General features: G+C 44.3%; 1 protein-coding gene across 9 annotated transcripts in view; it reads left to right on the forward strand.

The window, feature by feature from the left end:
• TIAM1 (TIAM Rac1 associated GEF 1) overlaps window positions 1-18,772 on the forward strand; it is a 371,077-nt gene that overhangs the window by 210,354 nt on the left and 141,951 nt on the right. The window contains exon 1 of one of the 9 annotated variants that reach the window (XM_034656420.1): window positions 17,310-17,320. The exons of the other annotated variants lie outside the window; for them this stretch is intronic. The gene's annotated coding sequence lies outside the window, so the exon portion shown is untranslated. Of the gene's footprint in view, window positions 1-17,309; window positions 17,321-18,772 lie in introns of those variants that run through there. 9 annotated transcript variants of the gene reach the window in all.

The raw sequence follows: 18,772 nt of genomic DNA on the forward strand, positions 1-18,772 counted from the left end.
CCCCCCCCATCCCTCACTCTGCTTGGATCCTGAAGCACCCTGGCTGCTCCCCTCTGTGGGCACCTCCCCACCCCCACACCAGGCCAGTCCCTTGGATGGATACTCTCCTCACTCTAGTCACTGGGTTTTTTATGCTTCTCTTGGGGGTCAGTACACTATAGATATTTTTATGAAGGTTTAGGGGAGAATTGGTTTTGTTGTTACATTGAAAAAACGATGAAGCCTGCTTGGAATTTATAAGCTGGCATGGGAGGGTGGTGGCTGTGCCTCCAGGCACATTCTTACACAAATTATTCAAGGATTTAGGAGAAGTGCCATCACTTTAAACCCGAGTTTAAAAATATTGTCATCAGGGGTGCCTGGGTGGCTCAGTCAGTTAAGCGTGTGCCTTCGGCTCAGGTCATGATCCCAGGGTCCTGGGATCGAGCCCCGCATCAGGCTCCTTGCTCAGTGGGGAACCTGCTTCTCCCTCTCCTGCTCCACTGGCTTGCGCTCTGTCTTTCTCTCTCTCTGTCGAATAAATTAAAAAAAAAAATGTTGTCATCACCTTTTCTGTCCACAATGGGGGCTTGATAAAATTTCTAAGGCGATCTAGAAGGGTGGCTTTTCGAGGAGAGCCTTGGCTGAGGCTGAGGGACAGGAGGGCACGGTGCTGGCTGGAGGCATCAGAGGACCCTGCCAGCTGTCATCTGTGGTCCTGTAAGGAAGAACAAATGCTGGGAGCCAGCTTCTCTTTATTGTGTGTGTTCTCCTCTCCTTCCCCCTCTTCTTTGCCCTGTTCTCTTCCATGCTGAGCTCCCATTGACCCTGGGAGCCTTTTTGCTCAGCTTTCGAACCAAATGCTCATTCATTACCACTTTCTGTTCTATACAGTTTATTATGATTTGCCACTCTAAAAATAATCGACTAAAATTCTTGGCTCCAAATTTAATTTTAAAAAATTGTTTGTAGTTACATGTTTTTAGAAGGACGTATTTCAGCGAAGTGGTGCTCTTAATGACCACTGCCAGTTGCAACATCCCTGTTTAGCAAAATATTTAAAATTTTTATCATTTATTTTATAAATATATCTTCCCTCTCTGCCCCCCCATACACACACACACACACACGAACACACGGACCAGTGTGACAAAAGATATTTATCTGAGACAAGAGTTGGGTAAATTTAGAAATTCAAACATGTCAATGATATAATATCCCAATCTGTTGTTAGAATTTGCTAGAACTGGAAAGGTTCTTTTTGTCCTCTTAAATTTTAAGTAACCATACCTACATGTAAAGAGATCTTGACCATGTTTTCATTGCAGTATGTCCCTCTTACTTTTGACATGTGCTAAGTGCTTGGCTGCATTGAACTGGGTCCCCAATTTTGGAGGCTGGTAGGATGGATTTCTTAGAAAAAGATTCTGTTTCAACCTGATGGCCCCCCAGAAACACAGAGCATTTGAAAACTCAAGACTAGGGTCTAATGGCTTATCCCGATTCCTTTTGGAGTCTAAGCTTCCAAGATTTTTCCTTTCCTTTCCTTTCCTTTCCTTTCCTTTCCTTTCCTTTCCTTTCCTTTCCTTTCCTTTCCGTTCCGTTCCGTTCCCCCTCTTGTGTTCTTTCCCTTCGATGGTGCTGTTTACCATTTATCCTACCTTTAGTACTAACTGAAATAGGGAACCCATAGGTCAGTCTGGAGTTTCTGAGGAAATTGAACAAAGGGCTTTTTCTTTGCTTTAGGATCGAATAGAGTATACAAATACAGCTGTAGCTTTCACAGCCTACTAGAGACCATAACTCTTAAGAATCCCACCGAGCCCATGTCTTACATTTCATTGCTTTTGGTGAGCAGGAACGTGGGGTAGAGTTTCATATGTATTCGCTCTGTCATTTGCTTTCTGCTTTATTTTACTCATTTTTTGCCAGTGTTTGTTTTTAAAGGTACTTTTCTGTTGTTGTTTAAACAATTATAAGGCATTTCGATGTGAATGACTGTGAAGGCAGTGCTGCTGTACAATCCGGATCTAAACCCGGAAGTCATGTAGTAGCGACCGGGGATACATTGCAGGGCAGTTTTGCAAGGTATTTGACATCTCAATTTTAGGTTGAATAACAATGTTTCTATTCTCAGAGCCTAATATCTCACCTGGATAGTGGGGGCGGGTCAACTACATTTGTCTAGTGTACTTTATCTCACCTAGAGTATAATTCCTAGCTGAGTCCCTTTTTTATTTTTCTCAATCCCAAGGGTGTCCTCATTTAATGCCCTTGTCTGTATCCCATAGCTAGGGATTACGTAATAAGAGGGTCTAGAGAAGAATGAGAAATTGAGCCCAGGGTTTTTATTGTACAGTTTTAAATTCCACTGTATTCATTTAGCTCTTATAAACTGAGCCCTAAAGAAATAGGCCATTGGTTTCCAGCCTTGGGCTCTTGATCTGGGCTCTTCCTGGCTGACGGGGAGGGTAATCATCCCTGTGTCATAGACTTGATGGAATACCCCACCCTCTTCCCGGTCCTGAGCACTGGGCACATAGTATCTCATACTTAATAGTCGTGGCTTATACTTGCTTGTTGACAAAAAGTGATCACATCATATAGTCTCATTTTCTAGATGAACTCTGGTCTAAAATTCACAGCTCAGATCAATCCTTGTTGTCACTTCCATGCATACCTGGGAGTTATCAACTCTGAGTCAGACTTTTGGGGCTGGATGGTCTGAGTCCATTTGGCAGCAAACACATTTTATTATTACCTCCTCCTACTGTGAGATATCGGGGATTTGTGCTTTAATCCCTTAAAACTGTGACCTTTTAAATCAAAATATTATAGAATTAGTATTTTGGCGTATCTATAGTTTCATATGTTTATATTTGGTAAATCTGATTTGTTTTGTGCATTCCTGACGAGTTCTGGGTGATGTAACGTGTACTGCCATTGGCAATATTCTTTCCAAGATACTTAAATTTTGTCTCTAGTTATCTTCAATCAACAGTGGTTATATTTAGAAGATGAAGTTTCTGTCTTTAATTTTGGGTAACAATAATCTTTTCAAAAAGCTTGCAATAGCATGAAAGAGCTGAAGATTTGGTGTGTTCTTTTACAAGGCTATGGTCTTTTGAGTTGTCATTTCTCCTCCTTACTATTGATCAACAAAGAGGGATATTGGATGCCCCCTCATAACTCTTCCATGTGAAAGCTTCATGTGTTTTCATTGCAATGAGTAAGGAATGAGATTTCATACATTTGGGTACTAATTTCACAGATCATTTTTTCATACTTGCTTATTTTTTTGAAAATTTGTCATTATGGTACAGGAGCCTGGTGATTATGATTACTAATCAATATCTGGATATAATGAAAGATCCCACATTTACCATCTGTTGATCACTTCTGTGGCTCAGACAGGTCGGGTGGTTTCCAATGGATCGTTCCATTTACTCTTAATATTTCCATTTTACCAATGAGGAGAGTGAGCCTTAAGGGTGTGAACTCACCATAGCCATGTAGGTATTCAGTAGCAGAAGCAAAATTCCCACCCGAGTCTGTCCGTCTGCACGAATCTCTTGGTCCCCGTCACTTAATGGCTAATGAAATATGGTTGCGTTTGAGAGGACTGTGGTCTGGGAACAGTCCTTATTTTGACTGATGCTGTTAGGTGTCTTCTATAATTGCTCAAGACCTGTTCATTATCTGTTTCAGATTTCATTTTGAGATTAATAATTAACCCTTAAGGGCTTTTCCCATTGTGTCGAGTTCAAACAAAAGAAGCTGACAAACTCCCATTATAAATCGAACCTTCGTCACAAACAAACAGCGCAAGCCCCAACAAGAAATAACAGTCGACAGGCTTAGTGTTTGCTCCACTGAAGCTGGGTCAATGTCAGCAGTTAATTGCGTTCTCAGAAATGTCATGGAAGCCGAGGAGGGTGGTGGCGTGCATACGTGGCCAGGCTTACTCCTGGAAAACCGGGGCCGTGTTTTCCTTCATTCTGAGAAGCGTGGAGCAGATTTATATTTGATTGAACCCTGGAGGGAGATGATGGGGTCTTCTCGAGGATTAAATAGGCATAACGTATTACAAGTTATTTTTGAACAATTCATTGCTACATCTTAAAGGTGTTTGGATACCCCTGTGTTAAAAACAAAATAAGCCCACAATTAGAAATTCTGCGTCCTGATCGTTGATGGTTTTTGTTTTAATTAGTGGGAAGAAGTTGCTGGCTCCAAATCTCGTATTCCGGTTCATCTGCACCCCCCTCCCACAGTGGGTATTTCATGCACAGAAAGGTATTCGTTTCTTTCTCTGACTCATATGTACCAGGCCTTATAAAAAAAAGGGCTTGGGGTGGGGGTGCATACTACTGTTAGCCTTCTTTTGATTTTTTTTAAAACACATACTCCAGTTATCCCATACACACGTGGGCATGTGTGCACACCCCCCTACTATCCCCCCAGCACACGCATGAACCCTGGCATGGATCTGACCATGCCCAGTGAATAACAAGTCTAAGAGCCAAGGATGATGCCTGCTTAGTCATTATTATCTTTCTCATGTCTATTTTATGGTTGATGGAGAAATCTGGATAAAGGAACATAGAAAATTGAGAGGGAAGCTACTCGATGTGGGTAGTGCTGGTGATGACATTGATACTTGGAGCCGCCGGTTAAGTAAACACCTTGATGAGTTGGCTCTTTATTTGGCAAGAAGACTGAATCTATAGTAATGAAAAAGAGCCCATTTTTGTCAGATGGTTCCCCACGATAATAACCCACAAAACACTCAGGGTCCTTCAGGCCACTGACAGATGTCCCACATAAAAAAAGTTTTCGTGATTAAGAAAGTTTGGGAAACACTTGGTTAAAAAAAGTGAAATTCATTTCTTCACTGCAAGAGCTTGAGTTCCCTCCTTCGACCATGAATGCATTTTTCTTAGGGCACCTATGAACATTTCCAGTGTTTCCACGGAGTGTGTACAATTATTGGAAGAGACAGTGTGGAGTTGAGAAATGAGCACAACACGGTTTGGATGTGGCAGACCTGGCTTCTAATCATGGTCAGGCTATTGTTTCATACTCTAGACGATAGACATATCACATACAATTAGAAATCTTTCCGTTTTTAAGGATTTAAGCAGTATTCCAATTATAGATTCAAATACGAAAATGACCATCACCTTTTTTCCCCCTGAGGAATCATAACATTCAGCTTAAAAAAAAATCACAGTCCCATTAAACTGCCATCCTGCCCTGTTGTGTATATGCTCATAATCTGTGCGTGTTTTTTTACCCTGCCCTGTGAAGAGTATGTGTTTTGTTGTAAAGAGTGTTGGTGACATGAACTTCTTCTTGGTATAAAGAATTTTATTAAGTCACCCCTTCATTTTTCATGTACTCTGAGCTCATTGTAGGTACTTAGTTTTTGGGTCTTACATTGCGCTTTTTGGTTTTTGTTTCAGCCGTTAAGGCTGTTGCAGGAGCCTGAAGCCTTCCCCATCTCATGCCCGTGAGATCTGCAGCCAGCCAAGGGAAGGTGCTCAGCACACACTGACATGGAGTTGGGTTGAGTTGAATTGGGATTGAGCTCTGAAAGTAATGATCAGAGGAATTTTTGTTTTTAGATGAGAATCGTCATGATCTTATTTACCTTTATGGAAAACTGAGCTTAGCGGGTACAGCGCAGATGGCAGCCTGTTCCTGTGAGTGTGGGGATGGAGGGAGAGAAACAGAACAAAGCAGGTGGCTTCTAGGGCTGGCGCCCTGGTGCCAACATTAGTTCCAGCCACACACAGTCCCCACTTCCCTGTGCTTGCTCAAGTGAGACATTGGTGGAACCAGAAGGCTGATATTATTTTGATCATCGAGCTCTAGTGAATGAATGCACTTGATTAATCCCCTCCTTCTTCTCAGGGATGCTGTTTTGAATGGAAAATCACTATTGGAAAAGCAAGTCCCTACATTGATTATAGACGCAATACCTTTCCCAACCCCCCTTGCCCCCCATTGCATCCCCCCACCTCCAACAGCTCCCTCTTCTGTGAAGCTCACATTTTGAAAGTGCTTATTAGGAGCTGAATTTTTTTTTTTAAGTTTTATTTATTTGACTAATCTCCACGCCCAACTCGGGGGCTCAGACTTACAACCCTGAGGTCAAGAGTCCCGTGCTTCTCCAACTGAGCTGGCCAGGCGCCCCACTAGGTGCTGAATTTACTGAGGAGGAATTATGAAGCCTTAGAGAAATTAAGTGATTTGCCCCAAGTTTCAGAGCGTCAAGTTATCGTGGCGCTCACAGAGGAATAATCATTGCCTTCCTACTGTGCATGTTCTTTGGTTTGGTCCTTGGAAAATTCAAGCTTCCTACCCTATGGAAAAGCAGAATTAGGACTCCTAAATGAACTCTCTCAGCTTGTTTTCTCTCTAGGTGAATATGTTCAGAAGGGGGCATGCTTGGGGCTTGGGAGGGCTGTAGTGACGCCTGAGCCTTCCAAGGGTTGGTTTGGTTTAAATGTGGACCTGTCAGTTCCAGCTAGCTCGGAGGACTTGCTTTCCCAGCGTGATGCATTAGTCATGAGCAGGGTGTAGGAGGGTGTGGAACAATCATTCCGACCCTCCTCCCCATCACTGGGTTTTCAAGCTCAACTTCAAGCCCAGCTGCATTAGAATTGAGGACATGCTGGGGACACCCCCTCCCCACCCTGCTGTGTGCTTGAAGTCTTGGCTTAGGGGTGGGAGAGGGTGGTGATTTCAGATCCAGGGCTAGAGCAGAAATGTCACCATGGGGAAGCTTGTGTACCCAGGACCTTCATAATTTATGTATTATGCGGTGGAGGGTGGGAGAAGATTAGGAGTGAGGGCCAGTGTATTTGTGTTTTCCACTTTGCAAATAATGTTTTGATACTGTTTTCCATATTGAAGTAAAAGAGAGCCATAACTCTTGATGATGTTGGCTACCAGCAGACATAAGCTCAGAGGGATCCAGTTATCTAGAAATATATGACAGGGGCCCCTGGCTGGCTCAGTTGGTAGAGCATGTGACTCTTGATCTCGGGAGTGTAAGTTCAAGTCCCACGTTGGGTATAGAGATTATTTAAGAATAAAATCTTTAGGGGCGCCTGGGTGGTGCAGTCATTAAGCGTCTACCTTCGGCTCAGGGCGTGATCCCGGCGTTCTGGGATCGAGCCCCATGTCAGGCTGCTCCACTGAGAGCCTGCTTCTTCCTCTCCCACTCCCCCTGCTTGTGTTCCCTCTCTCGCTGGCTGTCTCTGTCAAATAAATAAATAAAATCTTTAAAAAAAAAGAATAAAATCTTTAAATAATGTTCTTAGAAATATATGTCAGAGATGACATCATGAAAGTGAGGCCAATGTCCTCAGTGACCCCTTAATGTCCTGGAGCTTGGGGCTACCAGGAGCACCCCAAGTAGATCTTCTTTCAGAGCTCAGATCTGGTGGGTCAGTCAGGAGCACCTGCTGGATAGACTGTTGTAAACATTTGTGAGGGAATAATATGTATTCTTTCTGTTCCTTGCCTGACATTGATGCCATTACTAGGTGATGGAGAGAAAGTCTGGTGGGCGTGTATGGTTAATTTTATGTTTTATATGTTGGCTAGGCTGTAGTGCCCAGTTGTTTGGTTAAACACCCATGTAGATATTACTATGAGGTAATTTTTAGATATGATTAGCATTTAAATCAGGGATTATAGTAAAATGGATTCTCCTCCATGGTGTAGATGGGCTTCACCCAATCCCTTGAAGGCCCTGTAAGAGTAAAGACTGAGGTCTTCTGGATGGAGGGAATTCTGCCTCCAGATGCCTTTGGAGTTAAGACAGCAGCAGCGTCTCTTCCCTGGGTCTCCACCTTGCCAGTCTGCCCCACAGATTGTGAGCTGGCCAACCCCTACGATTGCATAAACCAATTCCTTAAAATATCCGTATCTCCGTCCATCCGCCCATCATCCATCCATCCATCCATCCATCCATCCATCCATCCATCCATTTGCATCCTGTTGGTTCCCTTTCTCTAGAGAACCCTAACACAGGACATGTGTGCGATGGAACACCATGTCAAAAAGTAATAAACTGTAATCCCTTCCCTCAAGAGCTGGCGATCCCCCTAGAAGAGACGGATTAAGACAAGTGTTCCAATAACTGATAACTGTGGGGATTCAGAGGAGGAAAGTGGTGAAGCAAATCTTGGAAGACCAGAGCTTTGCAGTTTTCCAATAACACACTCCAACATAAGAAAGAGAATTAACTTCCAGCCACTCCATGTGCCATTTTATTTTGAGGAAAAGATGGGTATTTCACCTTAAAAAATCATAGACATATAAAATTTTATTCCATTATCAACCTGCCCCAACTCCTCTGCCCTCACTAACCTCCTGAGTAAATCTGAGTCAGCGTAACTCTTCAGAAAGATGCCCCTTTAAATCCTCATGGATCTTCTCTCTGCTGGCCTTGCCAGGGGTGTTTGTATGTCAGGTAGCAGAGCAGGGATTCAAGGGACTGGATTCTGGAAGGACATTACATGCATCTGGAATGCGCGTTAGTTTGGGTTTGCAGTGATGAATGCCCTGAGCAGGCAGCAGAGAGGGATATTAGTGATGGGGATTAAAGGCAGGGAGACCTAAACGGAAGGATAGAAATAGCGGGAGCAAGGTATAGAGAGTGCTTCAGGGACTTCGGAGGAAGAAGAGGGGAAGAAGGAAAAGATGGAAAGAAAGAAATGAACGTGCGTGAAGTCCCAAAGAAATACTAAGGAGGAGTGTTTTTCACATCCATTGCCTCTATCCTCAGCGCAAACCCTCAAGGCAAATTTCCCATTTTGCAGATGGAGAAAGCAGGGTACAGGCATGTTAGGTGACTGGCTCAAGGTCACAAGGACATTTGATGGCAGATGAAGGCGAGATCTGACTGAACCCAAAGTCTGCGTTCCATGGACAAATCATGCTACCTTCTGGGAGGAATCCGAAGTGTGGAAGGTTTTGACCCTAAACAGTGTGTCAGATTTGAACTATCACTGGTTAGTCCCCTGAAGGAGTCCGGACGGGGGTTACAAAGAGGGATGTGTACTGAAGACCGACATTCAGGTAGCAGGGAGTGTGGAAGGAAGTGAATTTATTAAAGAGAAAAGCTTTCCACATGGAGAATTTTGTAGAAGGCTATGGGCAGGACCGGCAGTCAGGGTCAGAGGCATATCTGCAAAGTACATGGAATCCAAGAGAAGGAATCGTGTTTTGGTGGGGGTCGGATGCTGCTGGGAGGCCACGGCCATTTGAGCTCCTTTAGTTACCCGTGCTTTTCCAGGTGGGAAGCTGGCCAGACAGAATGAGGATTTCTTCCAGAAGATGAAACCTTTTCTTCCTACCTAGGAGGACCAAAGTTTCATTCAAAAATATTTCAAAAATGAGTTTTCTTTGTGTGTTGTTGTTGTTGCTGACCTTTATTTCCCTTCCAGACTATGTAACTGATAATTTCTTGGCTACTCATCCTGGCTCTGTCTGAGATCCCCCACACCAAAAAATGCAGCCATGCTTGGAAACTTGTTTTTGCTTATTGCCTCTTGGCCAGTCATTGTATTGTCTTCTGGAGGGTGGAGATAAGCAGGTTACAAAAATGAGTCCCTCCTTCCTGTATTATTTTTTTCTTCTACACGTTGGCATTGTTTTAATTAAGCACCGGCGAAGGGATATTGACTAACGTCTTGATTGCAGAAAACACAATGTAATGGCCCCCAGTGAGAGCTAGTCCTGCCAGTGCATAACTTCAGAGCTGCCTCAAGTTCTCCGCATGTGTTCACAGACCCAGTGACATGTTACCTTCCTAAAGATTCTGGGAGATTTTGACTTTTGACACTGCTCTGATGTTGCTTCACAGGAAGCCTAATGTGTTGGGAAAAATTTAGACTGTACAGATGGGGAAACTGAGGAATTTGTCAGATAGGCTTAAGAAACAAACATTAGCCACAGATCTGGGGATAGTTTTTGTTGTTGTTTTTAAATTTTTTAAAAAATTTTATTTTTTAGGGGCACCTGGGTGGCTCAGTCATTAAGTGTCTGCCTTCGGCTCAGAGAGTGATCCCAGAGTCCTGGGATCGAGCCCCACATCAGGCTCCTCCACTGGGAGCCTGCCTCTTCCTCTCCCACTCCCCCTGCCTGTGTTCCCTCTCTCCCTGTGCTGCCTTTCTCTCTCTCTGTCCAAAAAAAACAAAACAAACAAAAAAAAAAAAACAAAAACCTGAATGATAATAGTATTAAAAAAACAAACAAAATTTTTTTTTTACTGTTTTATTTTATTATTACTTTTTTTTTTTTTAATTACCACAATGACATTTGTTTCTGCTGCTGGAGAGTTCTCTTGCAACTTGCAGACCCCACCTATCCACCATGCCCCTGGGGGACACAGTAAGCCTGGACCAAGGTGGAATAAGATCGAAGGCAGAGGGAGAAGGAATAGGTCCTCCAAATGGTTTTGTTCATGCTGAGGTCAGGTGGCATTCCTGTGAGCTTTTCACATGCCGTCTTTTCTCCATTTCTGGACCAGCTTTCTCTGTGCAACAATAGTCTTCAATGTCACATGGATGCATGAGATGCTCTCCTTAGGGTGTGAGAAGGAAATTTCAGAATGTATATTTCTCTCTATCTTGTGCATTTAAATTTTTGCCTGTTTCTTTTTGGTTCACATAAATTATGCACATTATTAACATACACAGAAAGGTGAAATGTGCGTCATTTATTTGAACAATAGCTCATGTGTGTAATTTATACGTTAGTTAAATGAGCGATGACGTGCACTCATCCTGTTTTAAATGGGCATGCTCAGAACTATTTTATTGAATGAGGGTGCCCATAAAACCGTTTGCACACTACTGCCCCGGACAGGAGTGTGCTCATTAGTTCTTAGTGTCTGTTTTGCTTGCTTTGTGTGTGGTCTCATAGATATTACTTGGCAATGAATGTCAGGCTTTTTAAGCTAGTTGCTGTCATACAAGAAACAGATTTGCTTTGCGATTTTATGTATCGGTTTTTCTGCACGGGGACTTTGATGTATCGCTGTTGCAGAGACGTTCCCATGGTTTCCCAGGAACTGTCTTTATGTGAAAGAGACGGATTATCCTCTTTTGACTACAGGGAGTAGTCATAAAAAAGTCATTTGATTTTTTTTTTCCCTTCTACTTTTAAAAATCAAGTCTGCAACCACTTCATGTGCTTTTCATTTCCCTCCCAATTTTTAATTCAGTTAGGATGAATGTTGGTCGTTATTCTGCCAAAAGGATCTTGCACCAGCCTTTAAAGTAAGAATTGGTGGTTCCGTCTTGCATTGCCAGGGCCAAGTTCACTGGCACTTCCTGCCTTAATTGAATCACGAATTTACTGGAAAGAGAATCTCAAACGATGGTTCTAGTTATGATACAGGTTTTAACTTAAGCAGGTTAAAGAAACGTGGACTTCCTTTCAAGTATAAGGAGCACAGAAACTTCTAGACCATCCTTTTATTTTAAAGAGATGCATGGTCAGGAAGGTTGGATTGACTCGAGTTGCGTGTGGCCGTAAAGTGTGTCCATGTCCTTCCTGCCACGGCTCTGAACCCACTGTCACATGCCGTACCCCAGTGCTCTCTGGCATAACCAGACCATGGTCTGAGGACTGCCGTCAGCATCCCATTTCACTCATGCGTGAAAGGGGCAGTGATTGTCCTCAAATGCTACATTGGCAGTGGTGTCTGGTGTGCTGCTGTGTGAGTCCCACGTGCGTTTCACTGTAGCCGACGATCTTATTTAGATGATAAACCCAGTTTCAGGGTGAGTCAGGAGCATGGTGGGTGTCCTGTGGACCTAGAGAGTTCTGGGGGCTGAAGTCAAATCTGATTTACATTTTAACTTCGTGGCACCAAGCCTGAGGCTGCATTTTATTTTTGTGTTAAATTATTGATGCTATTTCATCCATTTGTTATTGTAGCCATTGGCTGAGTCAATAGAAGGCGTAGTTGAGATAAAGTTTTAAACTTCTGGCCTCTTACAGGTCATCAGAGGTTGTGTGTGTGTGTTTGAAGTTCTTCAATTATACAATGGAATTAGCCAATATTTCTGTCTCCATAAATCCTTCCTGATCCAGGCTTTTTGGCAGGGTTTCTACCTTCTTCCCTCCTTCCTATGTTCCCTCCCTTCGTGCCTCCCATCTTCCTTCTTTCCCTCCCTTACACCTACCCCCTCCTTCCCTCCCTCCCCGCCTCCTTCCCTCCCTCCCCCCCTTCCTTCCTTCCATGCCCTGCTAATGTATTCCAACCCTGGTTGCTCTGTGCCTTTATGGAAGGGACACCACATTTCTAGTAGGATCACTATGAATTCCCACCCCTCAAGGATAAAATTTTGGAATCGGGTGCTCTGACCTCAGGGTGGAAGGTATTACTGTCACCTTCTTTGTCAGTTATCAAACTAGAAACGTCAGAAGCATCTCTCCCTTCTTTTTCTCCTTCCCTCCTCATTTCTGACAGTAAATATGGGGCCACTGAGTCCTGGCGACTCCGCCTGTCTTTCTTATTACTTCAGGGCTCTCACTGTCCCAGTTTAGGCCACCTTATCTCCAGCCAATGACTGCCTGTGTGGCTCGTGGCGGCAAGCCTCCACCTTCTCTTCCGTGCTAACCAGGGCGCGCTGGGGAGAAGTGTTGGATTGCACATCTCTGCTAATAAGATCCCATCACATTCTCTATTACGCATAGTGTCTGAGTCCTTTGTGTAGCAGCCATAGCCGCAACCCATCTTTTTAGCCCTACCACCTCCAGCTCCTCTCATGCATCTACCTCTCTACAACATTGAACTGATGCCTTAGGCCCTCAGAGCCTTTGCTCTTTCCCTGGAAAGTTCTGCCTCGCCCCCCCCCTTTTTTTGCACACTCCCTCCTGTCTCTGTTTATTTCCTCCCATCTTCACAAGCTAAGCCAAATCATATTAGCCCATCAGGACCAGGTTCAAAGACAGCTTCTTCTGGCAGAATTAGCCTATTTCTTCTTATCATTCACTATTAACAATACCAGATGAGCCCTGACAGCCCTGTCTCCATGTGGATAGGTGACCATCGTTTATCAGATTTGGGGCATCATAAGGAAAATGGTCTCTTTCCTCATCCTGGACATATAGTAGGTGCTCAATAGATGTTGGTTGAGTTTACTCTTGGTAGCAGTTAGCAAAATTATGTAGATTCTTCCCCAAACAATTCACAAGCAGTTTTTGGATAGCCGTAAGCATAACTATTTAAGATCTACTTTCATATGTGCTATTAAAAGGGTTTTTTTGTTTTTGGGTTTTTTTTTCTTTTTCTTTCTTTTTTTTTACTTTAAAATGAGAGAGTAAAAGAGCATTTTGGGACTACCTTGGGAGGCCTGTGGAACATTGTTCTGTCACTCTTGTCTCATAAGTGAACCCTAGGTTCTTCCTTTTAATTTTTATTTATTAATTTTTTAAAAAAGACTATTTATTTATTTATTTATTTATCTGATTGTGAGAGAGATCGAGTAGGGAGGGGTAGAGGGAGAGGGAAAGAGAGGGAGAGAAGCAGACTCCCCACTGAGTGTGGAGCCCTTCTCGGGGCTTGATCCTAGGATCCTGAGATCACAACCTGACCCAAAACCCAGAGTCGGACACTCAACTGACTGAGCCACCCAGGTGCCCCAGTTTCTTCCTTTTTAGAAGATGGGAACTTACAGGTAAAGAATCAACACCATTTTGAAAATCCTTGGGAGGAATTCCTTTAAAAATTTGTCATAAATCTGGGGTGCCTAGGTGGCTCAGCCGGTTAAGTATCTGCCTTCAGGTCAGATTATGATCCCAGGGTTCTGGGATCGAGCCCCATGTTGGACTCCCTGCTCAGCAGGGAGTCTGTTTGTCCCTCTCTCCCTGCCCTTTCCCCCTGACTCGTGTTCTTTCTCTTGCTCACTCTCTCCCAAATAAATAAGTAAAATCTTCAAAACAAATTTTGTCACAAAGCATCTTATTTGACATTGAAGATTCTTTGCTGCACTAAAATATTTCCCTTAGTCTTTAAAATTCTCTGTTACCACCTAAGCACATATCAGGATTGATGTTCCTAGTATCCCCTTACCAGTGGCATTACACAGGAGCTGTTACAGTGTCCCTTTTTATGTAGGGCAGCTGTGTTTCCAGCTATCATATTTGCTGATTGAGTTTTGGTTACTAAATTATGTTGTTAATCTAATATATACACACATACACACTATCTTTTTAGTTTCTCTTCTTTCCTCTTCATCCTTAGTATCTGGTTTACTGAAATCTCTTTAGTCATTTTCTCTCAGAGAATTTTGCCATCTCACGCATGCCTTCACCAACACAAATACCACCAGCAGCAGGAACAGAACCAAGGAGCAGCTACGCTACCAGCTGGGGGGCGTGATTCTTTCTGATGGGCCCTTTAGGCTCAAGCATGAGGGACCAACAGCACGAATCAGGGGCTCCCCAGCCCATTAACCTCTCCAGAGGGGCTTGTGGTATTTTTTCTCTCCTCTGTCAAAGGCAGTCCCAGCCCCTGTTGCTGGCAGGCATAGTTGCCATACTGGCTGCTGGGGTGCACGGCCTCACCCCAGGGAGCTCTTCCCTGACTCACAGGGTGGCCCTCCCATGCTGTGTGGGAGAGGCGGCTCCAGGTCAGAGAACTGTCGTACCTGTATGGCAGCAAATGGAACCAAATCGCCAGGGTGACCACATCCTGCTCTGCTTCCTGATGAAGAAGGGGGACCTTTTGACAGCTCGATTACATTTTGGGCTGAAAGACTTGCCTCCTGGCTGCTCAGCGAGAGAACAGGTGAAAGGAGAGGCCAGGTTTTAGGGGTTGGAGACCAGCATGGAAGTGGCAGGCGGCCCTTTCATACCGCTGGGTCACCTGGGAGTGCCTGGAGAAGGTCTTGGAGGTAGACAGCAGCTGCCGAGTGTGAGAGTCCCTGCTCCTAGAGTACCCTTCCACTCAACTGCTCACCCAAGGCCGTGTCCTTCAGAATGGAGACACCCCTTTCTCCAGTCAGTCTCCAGGCTATAAACCGAAGGTGTGAAAAGCCAGAAAGAACTAGAGCCAAACTCCCCCTCTGGAGCTGTGTAGTCTCTGACCGTGAAAGAAGAGCTGTCCTAACCCACACCCATCGGCCCTAGTGGTTTGGGATCCAAGGCTTCTTCCTGTGCCTGGAGAGCCTTCTACAGCTAGTGAGGGACTAGGAGGCAGGTCTGCCCGAAGACAGGGACCTGGGTGACTTGATTTTGGAACAGATGTCATTTGAAATCTCTTCTAACTAAGGCATTGATGTGTTTTGGAGAAGATAATTCTGGTGCGCACTTTAAGGATTGTACACTCTGGTAGGTCTCGCAGGAGGTATGGAAGCACTTTGAACGGAGCACTATCCTCTCCCACTGTCCTCTCACGGGCACCTCGTTCCCTCCCTGGGAACACCCTGTTAAGTTAAGCCACAGCATGGTGGAATGCTGAAGGACAGATTTCAGTATTAGCAGTTAACTATGGTCAGCTCCACTTCCATTTTCACTGGGGATCATATGTTCCGTTCTCTCTTGCAGTGACATGGGCGTGCTATTCTTGACATGACTCAAACTTGAAATTGAGAATTTAGGAGCCCGGAGCTAAGTGGGCTCTCACAGCACATGGTCACTCCTCTTGGAATGTTGGGTGGAATTCTCAAGTGTTCAGTAGCTTTGCGGCTTCTTAGTGGGAATGATGCTACTTAGATTTTTGAGAAATTACGTGGTTCTCGTGGTCTGTCCTGAAAAAGCTATTCAATCCATTTTGGGAAGCTGGGCCTCATTTGAGCCCTAGTTGGGCTAGCCCCTGGGGGTGTTGGGGAGATTTGATGGCCAGCTGTGTAATACAGCCCTCTGGGACTGGCTGTTTCCAAACTCTCTCGGACGAAGCTGGGAGGGAGCTTCGTAGTGAGTGATGCAATGTTGGGGTTGTAAGCGTTGGCAGTTGCCAGTGTCCAACTGTAGCTGCAAGACAATAAACACCAAGAACTGAGGGAAACTTAGAAGAGTATTTTGGCCTAAAGCCACTGACACGCTGCCAGACAGATAGTAAGCATTCCATAAATGGTAGATCGCGCTGGATCGGGGTAGAACGTTACTTCACTTTGAAACACACTGACTTTACTCCTGTGAAATATGGTAATGTCTGTCCCCGCCGAACCTGTTGGTTAAGTATTGCCAAAGATTCACTGCTCTAAAATTAAAGATATTATTTTAGGAGAGATTTCTTGACTTATAGCTGGCTGGAAAATACTGATTCTACGAACACGTTCCCTCGTCACCTTGGGGTACATTTGGACCTACTAGCAAGTAGTGCTGCTCAAACCTAGCGCAGTGTTCAGATATGGGAACCGGCAGGGATTTTGTTCAGCTGATACAGGTGTCTGCTTTTACCTCTCTCAAAAGCATGGTTGAGCCAAAGCCATGTCATCCATGCTCTAGGGAGTAGGAATTTGGAACCCCCATCATAGCCCGTGCATCTGTGCTAAGACTCCCTGTCCTGCCTTGAGTTGTCACGTGGTTTTCCTGGGAGGCGAGGTACGGCACCTCTTCTCTGTGCCAGAGTCTCAGTTTTCACGCGAGGTGCACAGGCTCACCCCTGGTGGCTCCCTCCCCTCCTGCCAGATGAGGGTGGTCATCTGGTAGCATGACCCAGCCATACTTGGGCCTGAGCCAGAGAGCCCTCCCTTCCGCTTACCACCCCTCTAGACTCTGTGGAGAGCAAACAGTGACTGAGGAGAATTTCCTGGAAGGTTATGCAGCCTCCCCACTCTTCAGCAGTATCCTACTTCTTCAGAACTTCTGCTACTGAGTCGTGATTTTCTTTTTAAATCAATTCTCAAGAAGAAACATCCATATGCAGTGTGTCACTGAGCCCATGTGGAAGGATATGGCCCAGAGCATTGCTTAGCACATCACAGTGACCTCAGAGGACCACCGTGGAAATTTCTGTCTGATCTCGGTACCAAGAACATTCATCCTTCTTCTGAACAATTGATCAGGAATTGTGAATTATACAGCTGCCATGTTTTCTCAATTGGAGTTGGCTGTTACAAAGCTTATGATAAACGGAACAGGCCGGGTAGCTTGATAGGGTGTGCATGGTTACCCTTACTCTCTCTATCATCCCTTGGGTTTCTTTGGGGGTTTTTTTGGGTTAGTAATTCTATTTTAGATTATGTATCTTTCTTTTTTTTAAGATTTTATTTTCGAGAGAGAAAGGGTGCACATGCATGAGCAGGGGGAAGGGCTGAGGGGGAGGGAGAGGGAGAGAGAATCTCAAGCAGACTCCGTGCTGAGCGTGGAGCCCAATGTAGGACTTAATCTCATGACCCTGAGATTATGACCTGAGCCGAAACCAAGAGTCAGATGCTCAACTGACTGAGCCCCCCAGGTGCCCCTAGATTATCTATTTTTCAGAGTCACTCACTACTGAGTCCTTTGTTAAATAAAATGATGGTTAAAAGATAAGTAAAGAAGATGACCAGTGAATTTTCTTTAATTTCTGAACCATGTAAAATTTTTCAATGCCCCAGATCCATCCATCTATCCAATACTTATTTTTAGACTAAATATGAGTACTAAAAACTAAATTTTTTGGTGCTTATTACATATAAAATAAATATTCAGGATTCTGACTTGTTCGGGATTTTGATCTAAGACCTCTATGGCCCCCTTCACTCTGCTCCTCATTTTTAAGGTTTAAGGCAAGGGGAAACTTCCTGATTCTCATTAATTCACTAACTATGGAACAGTTTTGGGCACTGAAGTCATGATGAACAGAGTCAAAGTTAACATACTTGTGTAGACTGTTTGATAGTCTTTTTAGGTAGATAAGTAAGTTAGATAATCTTACATCCTCATTTTTCCTTTGGAGTTTCAGTGTAGATCCTTTTCTTGCCCAAGGTCACATAAGTAAGAGAGCCTGGTGCACGAGTTTGGGTATTTTGAGGGCAAGTACAATACCCCTTTATATACTTTGGTTTCTGGAACTTTCAAGGAGTTAAAAATGAAAGGATGCTCCTTAGGCGTATTTTTTTAAGGTGAAAAAGAAAGTTCTGGTCTGTCAGACTTTGTAGGAGAAGCTACGGATCAACTTTCATGGACACAGTATTTCTGACATCTGTCATATTGTCAGCCCACCTCAGGCTGGAAGGTTGGGGCCACGGGACCCCTCAACCTTGTCAATTTTGGCATGTATATGAAGCTGGAGATGAGTTTTGGTAATTCCTTCCCCACCTCCAGCACGCACACTTCCCTGTGAAAACTGCTTGACACCTGACACAGAAATGGACTCTAGGAGTTGACGATGAATCAGAATGAGGCTGAAAAACGAGGTACGTGCAGCGTTCATGCCCCGTCGGTGTAATGTAAGCGGTGCCGCTGGTGTGTGCGCCGCGACACATCGAGTAGATCACGTCTTCAGGCTACATCGGTCAATTCCCTTGTTGCCCCACAACAAATTTAAGGTGACTCATGTCATCCTCCTTACAGCACGGACCCAGTTTCAGTGAGTTAGGCATCCTGTTTTCAGGAAGCCCCAGTAACTGTGGCTCTCTACAGCGCACTTCTCACAGTGTACGAATGCTGAGTAACGATGGAATCGTAGCTAACGAATTTATTGCAAACTGACCACGGGGTAGGCACGAAGCTAGTCACGTAACATAGATGATCTTCTTCAGTGCTTGTAATAACCCAGTGGTTTAGGAACTGTTCTGTGTGGAGAGGGGTGATATGTAGAGTTTGCCCCCAA

The sequence above is a fragment of the Ailuropoda melanoleuca genome, chromosome 1 (assembly GCF_002007445.2).
Source record: "Ailuropoda melanoleuca isolate Jingjing chromosome 1, ASM200744v2, whole genome shotgun sequence".
Classification (NCBI taxonomy): Eukaryota; Metazoa; Chordata; class Mammalia; order Carnivora; family Ursidae; genus Ailuropoda; species Ailuropoda melanoleuca.